Consider the following 7,065-nt stretch of genomic DNA (forward strand, 5'->3'; position numbering starts at 1 on the left):
TCTTTAAAAAGCAATGGAAAAAATATCCCTCGGGTGAGGATTAAGAAGAAAAAAAACATGGACCACTACTCAGCTGAGCCCTTCCCAATACTCCTGACCCTCATAAACTTTGAGAGTCAATGAAGGTTTAAAGACACAAAGTCTTGGGGTGATTCCTTATGATTCAGTAATAGATAACCAACTCTCTCCCCATCACCCCCAGCTACCAGGCCCACAGCTCTGCTTCCAGGTTCTGACCCCCACCCCCTGAAGCCAGCTCCCCAAAGCCTGAAGTGGGGGTGGGGGCATAGAGGCCTCCCACAAGCTTACTGGGGGTGAGACAATGGGACAGTTGGGCAAATCCTCCCTTCTGATGTCCACGTGGTGGATCTGGCTGATGTTGGAGTACACATCCTGGCGAGGGATTCCTGGAGAGGAGACCTGGACCACAAAGGGCAGCTCTTCTCCCACCTCTGGCTTGTCTTGTGTGAGGAAGCGCAAGGAGGAGGTGAAGCCATGGAGGTGGTGGTTTTGGCAGAGTAATGCCCCCATCATCAGCAGTTGTAAGCCCAGAAGTAATAACAGGAGCCCCCTCTGCTGTTCCATTCTAGGAAAGAAAACAGGTCATTCCTCCCATTTTGCAAACCCCTCACTTTTGCACCATGGGTCTCAGTCCCAGTCTCCTGCAGCCATCCTTCCCTGAAGGCTTTGCACACTCCACAGAGGGGAGACCAGAGTGAGACACTTCCCAAGGCCACTCAAGGCCACATCATCTGTGTGGAAAACCTGTCTTGTGAACGTCTGCAGCCTCGTCTCATCAGCCCAGTTCAACACTGTGGTCACATTGGATGCCAGCTGGACTGCTCCCTTGGTCGGGCAACTCAACCTCCCTAACACTTGATGTCCTTGTCTGTAAAATGAGGCTTATTGCTGGATCAGGCTCATCGTGCCAAGACAGGCAATGTGCTTATGTCAGGGTGCGACAGGAACTCAACGTTATTCCAGGAATGGTCCAGGTTCTCTCTTATCTCCAACATTTTAAAAATATGTTTTTATTGATTTCAGAGAGGAAGGGAGAGGGAGAGATAGAAATATCAATGATGAGAGAGAATCATTGATTGGCTGCCTCCTGCACGCCCCCTACTGGGGATCCAGCTTGCAACCCAGGCATGTGTCCTTGATGGGAATCAAACCTGGGACCCTTCAATCCACAGTCCGACGCTCTATCCACTGAGCCAAACCTGCTAGAGCTATATCCAGCATTTTGCATAGAAGGGACCAGCCCTACTCCTGCTCATTCTGGGTGCCCTTCCCTTTCATGCCACAAGCACCAAGTTGCCACTAGGGGCTCCCACAGCCTCAGTATTCCCTTCAACCCACTCTGATCATTGTGGATTGTGACTGTCCATGTCAACCTCCCCCATGAGACTAGGGGCTTGAGGAGAGCAGGTTCAGAACTGACTCATCTCTGGGTCCTCAGCATTTCTCAGCATAGGAGGCCCCAGGAAATGGATGATGATTGGATGGATGGAGGAATGAATGAATGAATGAAGATCTCTTCTCCACCTGACAGACTCCTACTCATCCTTCAAGAGCCAGCACAAATGCTCCTTGTCTTGTCTAAGTCTTTTATTCTCATCTACACTCTGGGCTCTCCTGGTCCCTGGTATCTCTGCTGTCACAGCTCTGGTCACCAGAACTGGAATGATATGTATCTAGTTTCTCTCCCTCACCAGCCTGGGAGCCATGAGAGGGTAGACCTTGGGCATGACCCATCTGTGGGTCCCCATCATCACCCATAAAAAAAAGTTGAGCCGAAACCAGTTTGGCTCAGTGGATAGAGCGTTGGCCTGCGGACTGAAAGGTCCCAGGTTCGATTCCGGTCAAGGGCATGTACCTGGGTTGCGGGCACATCCCCAGTGGGAGATGTGCAGGAGGCAGCTGATCGATGTTTCTCTCTCATCGATGTTTCTGGCTCTCTATCTCTCTCCCTTCCTCTCTGTAAAAAATCAATAAAAAAAATTTTTTAAAAAAAGTTGAGCACCCACTTATTTACCCATCTATAGTTACTAAGCATCCAGGCATTATGGTGTGAACCAAGGAAACAACCAGAAACAAAATCAACAAAAACCTCTGCCTCCATGAAACCTACTTTCTGGTGGAAAAGACAAAGCAAGAAAATAGATAACTTCAGATAGTGATAAAAACCTATAAATGAAAAGGGGAGTGTGGCAGGGTGATGTTACTATTTGCTGAGACTGTGGTCTGGAGCAGGGCCGAATATATCATGGATGTTAATTTAAAATTTTCTATTGGCCTCATTTATAAAGTAAAAATAAACGGGCACAATTCATTTTAATGTGACACTAGCGACTAGCCCAATACATAAAAAATATTATTGTTTCAACATGCAATCAAGATAAAACTAGTGAGGGATTTTACATCCTTTTCTCACATAAAACCTTCTAACCTGGTACGCATTTTGCACTTACATTACAGCCCAATTCAGACTAGCTGCAGTCCAAATAGCCATTAGCCATGTGTGACCAGTGGGCAACACACTGAATAGCAACGCCAGGCCCAGAAAAGGAAGCCTTCCCGGATTATGAGAATTAAATGAGATGGAGATAATGAAAGCTTACTGTTTGGTCAATACACAGTAACTTTCTCTGTTAACTCATTGAGTGGGTATTATTATTGTCATCCCCACTTTACAGCAGAGGAATTTGAGATGATGCGTGGGAAGTGCCAAGCGGTGTCTGGCACAGGCGGACTGCTCATTCAGTGCTGCTCCCCCACTTCCACCGTCCCTAACCCCCACCCCCCAAGTCCTCCTCAGCAGCACTTACAACCTCTGGGCTTTATCATCCCTATCTCCCCAACCAGTCCGGATGCAGCCGTGTCTCAAAAGACGGGCCTGGCACGAAGGAAGCCTCCGGAAATGATGAACAAATGAATGAGTCTAATGACCAGGGTTTAACCCTTACAACAGGAGCCCTCCCATCATCCGTCACTCTCAATCTCCCTGATCAAGGACCTCACTGGGTTAGACACAAGAGGAACTCAGACAATGACACACAGGAGAGGGGGCTTGGATCTGGGGAGGCCCTCCGTTGTCTTGTTTTTGTTTTGGGGGCTTGTGCCCCCGGGAACCCTCCGTTTCGGGAGTCTCACCTGTCCTCCATCCCGAGCTCTGCCTTCAACGCCACCAGGCAGAAGGCGGGCGCATTGGTGACGGACCACACCTGCGCATCACCGCTAACGGGATCCACGCCCCGAGCCCGCAGCTCGTGGAGAGAACCGTAAACCCCACCCTATCCGCTCCCCGCACGCACCCAACTGCCACCCCGCGGGGGTGCGCACCCAGGGTCCCCTCGGAACCTGTCCAGCGCCAGCGCTACCTCTCCCTTTCGCAACCCACCCATTTCTCCCCCACCCCGCAGCCTCCCCAACCGAAAACTCTATCATACTCCCAAGAAAGCACGAAATCTGAAAAATATCCTCTCCATCTTTGGAATAAACTGCACAGTACACAGCGCGCAACAGAACACAGAAGCAGGGACCACTCCAGCTCCAGGCGCAGGCGCACGCGCATTCAGAGGGCGGTGGGCGGGACGCGTGACGTCAGCGCGCGAAGCTCATAGGGAGTTGTAGGCCTAGTTTGCCCGAGAAAAGCGCGCGCTTTGGGCTGAACCGCCGCACGGGCACCTGGGAGTCGTAGGCGTGTAGAGCTGAAAGCCTTCTGGGAGTCGTAGTCTGTTTACCCACTTCCGCGTTTTCTGGGAGCCTGGACCTACCAGCACAGGTTCTGCTCAGGTGAGTGGCGGGCTGGACTCGTCCCTTGGTCTTGCTGCCACGTAGAAGCTGGTGTTCTCCATGTTTCTCTCCCACGCATTCAGGTAGCCATACCTGCAGAGATCGCTCTCCTTTCCGTGATCCCCCAATGCCTGTCTCCCGGCGACCCGCTTTAGACTCAGCAGCTGGGTCTGACTCCTCGTTCCCACCACCCAAGCTGGGTGCGGTGCAAGCGCACGCTCCTCTGTTCCCTTACCGCCTAGAGGGGTCAGGGATGGCCTAGGGGGCGATCATGGCGGCCGTTTGAGCCTAGAGGAGGCGCCAGACCCAGCCCAGGGTTCAGGAAAGACTTGCAGAGCAAAGGACCTCAACTCTCCTATGGTCAAATGAGATTCCAGATTCTCTGCCTTAAACCTAACCCTCTCACAGTTTTTCCCCATTCTTCCCCATCCCTCACATCTTACCTACTAAATGGTCCTTCCAATTGTTCAAGCCAAAACCCTTGGACTTGTCCCGAGTCCTGTGTGTCTCTCATCCACTCCTCTCCCCCAACCATGCCTTGTGAGTCCCATCTGCTCTATTTCCAGAAGAGATCCAGAAGCTGACCACTTCTCTCTACTTGCACTGTCTCCCCTCTTCTCTGAGCCACCATTGTTGTCCACCTGGATCATTGCAGGAGGCTCCTCTCTGATCCGGGCTGGCCACTCTCCACCCTGTCTTCACACACAGCAGCCTGAGGGGTCTTGTTAAAATATAAATCACTCCAGCCGGCCTGCAGGAGGTCACGGTTAGATTCCCCATCAGGACCTGTGCCCATGTGTGGGCTCCATCCCCAGCAGGGGGCGTGCAGGAGGCAGCCAATCAACTATTCTCTCTCACCATTGATGTTTCTAACTCTCCCCCGCCCTCTCTGAAATCTATTTAAAAATATTATATATAAATATAATCACTCTACAGCTTAAAACCACCCAATGATCCCTAACTCATTCAGAGAAAATCCAAGCTTCTCATCGTGACAATCTCCAAGGCCCTGACCCTCTCCTGTTCAGCCACAACACGCCCTCCAACCAACTGCACACAGGCGGGCGGGACCCTTCAGGTCCTTTGCATTTGTTAACTCTGGAACATTCTTCCATCCTGACCAAATGCCAGACCGTTTTGTCCTTCTGGCTTCCTCTCACATGACAATCCCTTCATGTCACTCCTCCTTATTTTTAAAGTATGGAGGTTATTTCTGCTTATCCGTGTGTTGGTTCCTCCACTAGAACTGAGTTCCTGCAACCTTTCCTGTTTGTTCTCTGCGGTGACCCCAGTGCCCAGGATCCACTGAGTTGGTATTTGTTGAATGGATGGATGGATGGATGGATGGATGGATGGATGGATGAATGGATGGATGGACGAATGGATGGATGGATGGATGGATGAATGGATGGATGGATGGATGGATGGATGGATGGATGGATGAATGGATGGATGGATGGATGGATGGATGGATGAGTGAAAGCTTCATCTGAGATTTGAACGTGCTTGGCCTGCACAGCGCTGAGGGAAGTGTTCCAGGCACTGGGTTTACTCTGGGCGCTACCCAGGCAGCCTCCGGGCGCCACCACCACTGCACAGATTCTATCTGGGTGCTGACACCCATCCATTCCTCTACCAATGAAGTGCACCCTAGCCACCGGTGGGGTGATCTCGAGCATTGGGAAAGGGATCATCGCGAGCAGCATTGGGACGATTCTAAAATCATGGGGACTCCGAGTTACCGCCATCAAAATCGACCCCTATATCAACATCGATGCAGGCACTTTTTCACCTTATGAGCACGGAGAAGTGTTTGTCTTAAACGATGGTGGAGAAGTTGATTTAGACCTTGGAAATTATGAAAGGTTCTTGGATATTAATCTTTATAAAGACAACAACATCACCACTGGGAAGATATATCAGCATGTGATTAATAAAGAGAGGCGTGGTGACTACCTGGGGAAAACAGTACAAGTTGTCCCTCACATTACTGATGCTGTCCAGGAGTGGGTTATGCATCAAGCCATGGTGCCAGTGGATGGTCATAAGGAGGAGCTTCAAATATGTGTTATTGAGTTGGGTGGCACCATCGGAGACATTGAAGGAATGCCATTTGTGGAAGCATTCAGACAATTTCAGTTTAAGGCAAAAAGAGAGAATTTCTGTAACATTCATGTTAGCCTTGTCCCACAGCCCAGTGCTACCGGAGAACAAAACACCAAACCCACACAAAACAGTGTTCGTGCGCTGAGGGGGTTGGGCCTGTCTCCTGATCTGATCATCTGCGGAGTTCAAAGCCCATCGAAATGGCTGTGAAGGAAAAGATTTCTATGTTTTGTCATGTGAACCCTGAACAGGACATATGTATCCATGATGTTTCTTCTACATGCTGAGTGCCTGTGCTTTTGGAGGAACAGGGCATTGTTAAATATTTCAAAGAGAGATTGGATTTGCCCATTGGTGATTCTGCAAATAATTTGCTTTTCAAGTGGAAAAATATGGCTGACAGGTATGAAAGGCTACAGAAAACGTGCTCCATAGCCCTGGTCAGCAAATACACCAAGCTGAGGGACTGCTATGCCTCTGTGTTTAAAGCTCTGGGACACTCAGCCTTGGCCATCAACCACAAGTTGAATCTGATGTACATCGACTCCATTGATCTGGAGCCCACCACCGAAACTGAGGACCCTGTGAAATTCCATGAAGCGTGGCAGAAGCTATGCAAAGCTGAGTGAGTCCTGGGGACCGTTCACCCTAGTTAGGAGAATGTCACTGTGCTTTTTCCGTAAGGATTTGATTGACCCAATTATTAAATTTTGCATTTTGAAAGGTAAAAAAAACACAACAAAAAACCCGCAATCCGGATCCACACGTAACCCGCCTCCCTTCTCTTCTAGTCCAGGAGAAGCGGACCCTTCACACTCGCCAGGACCCCGCAGTGCGCCTCCTGCCTCAAGGCCCCCGCCGCCCTCCGCTGCCCGCGCGCTCTGGCCAAGCGCTGTGCGGCACCTGCTTCTGCGCTGCCTTCGAGGCCGAGGTGCTGCACACGGTGGTCACGGGCCGCCGGCTGCCGCTCACCGTCGTGGCCTACGCCGACCTCTTCGGGGGCTGGACGATGGACGCCGTGGCCCGCAGCACGGCCGGCTCCGGCCGCAGCCGCTCCTGCTGCACTTTCTGAGGGGTGCTGTGGCGGAGGGCGCTTGGAGGAAGGGCGCGCCTCGTTGACAGGTGAGCGCATGCCCGAAAGGCAGGAAGGAACTTTGTGGGAAG

General features: G+C 51.1%; 1 pseudogene; it reads left to right on the top strand.

Moving 5' to 3' along the window:
• Window positions 1-5,374: 5,374 nt before the first annotated feature.
• Window positions 5,375-6,530, top strand: LOC102425649 (annotated as a pseudogene).
• Window positions 6,531-7,065: the final 535 nt, after the last annotated feature.

This window comes from Myotis lucifugus, unplaced genomic scaffold, assembly GCF_000147115.1.
Source record: "Myotis lucifugus unplaced genomic scaffold, Myoluc2.0 scaffold_1267, whole genome shotgun sequence".
NCBI lineage: Eukaryota > Metazoa > Chordata > Mammalia > Chiroptera > Vespertilionidae > Myotis > Myotis lucifugus.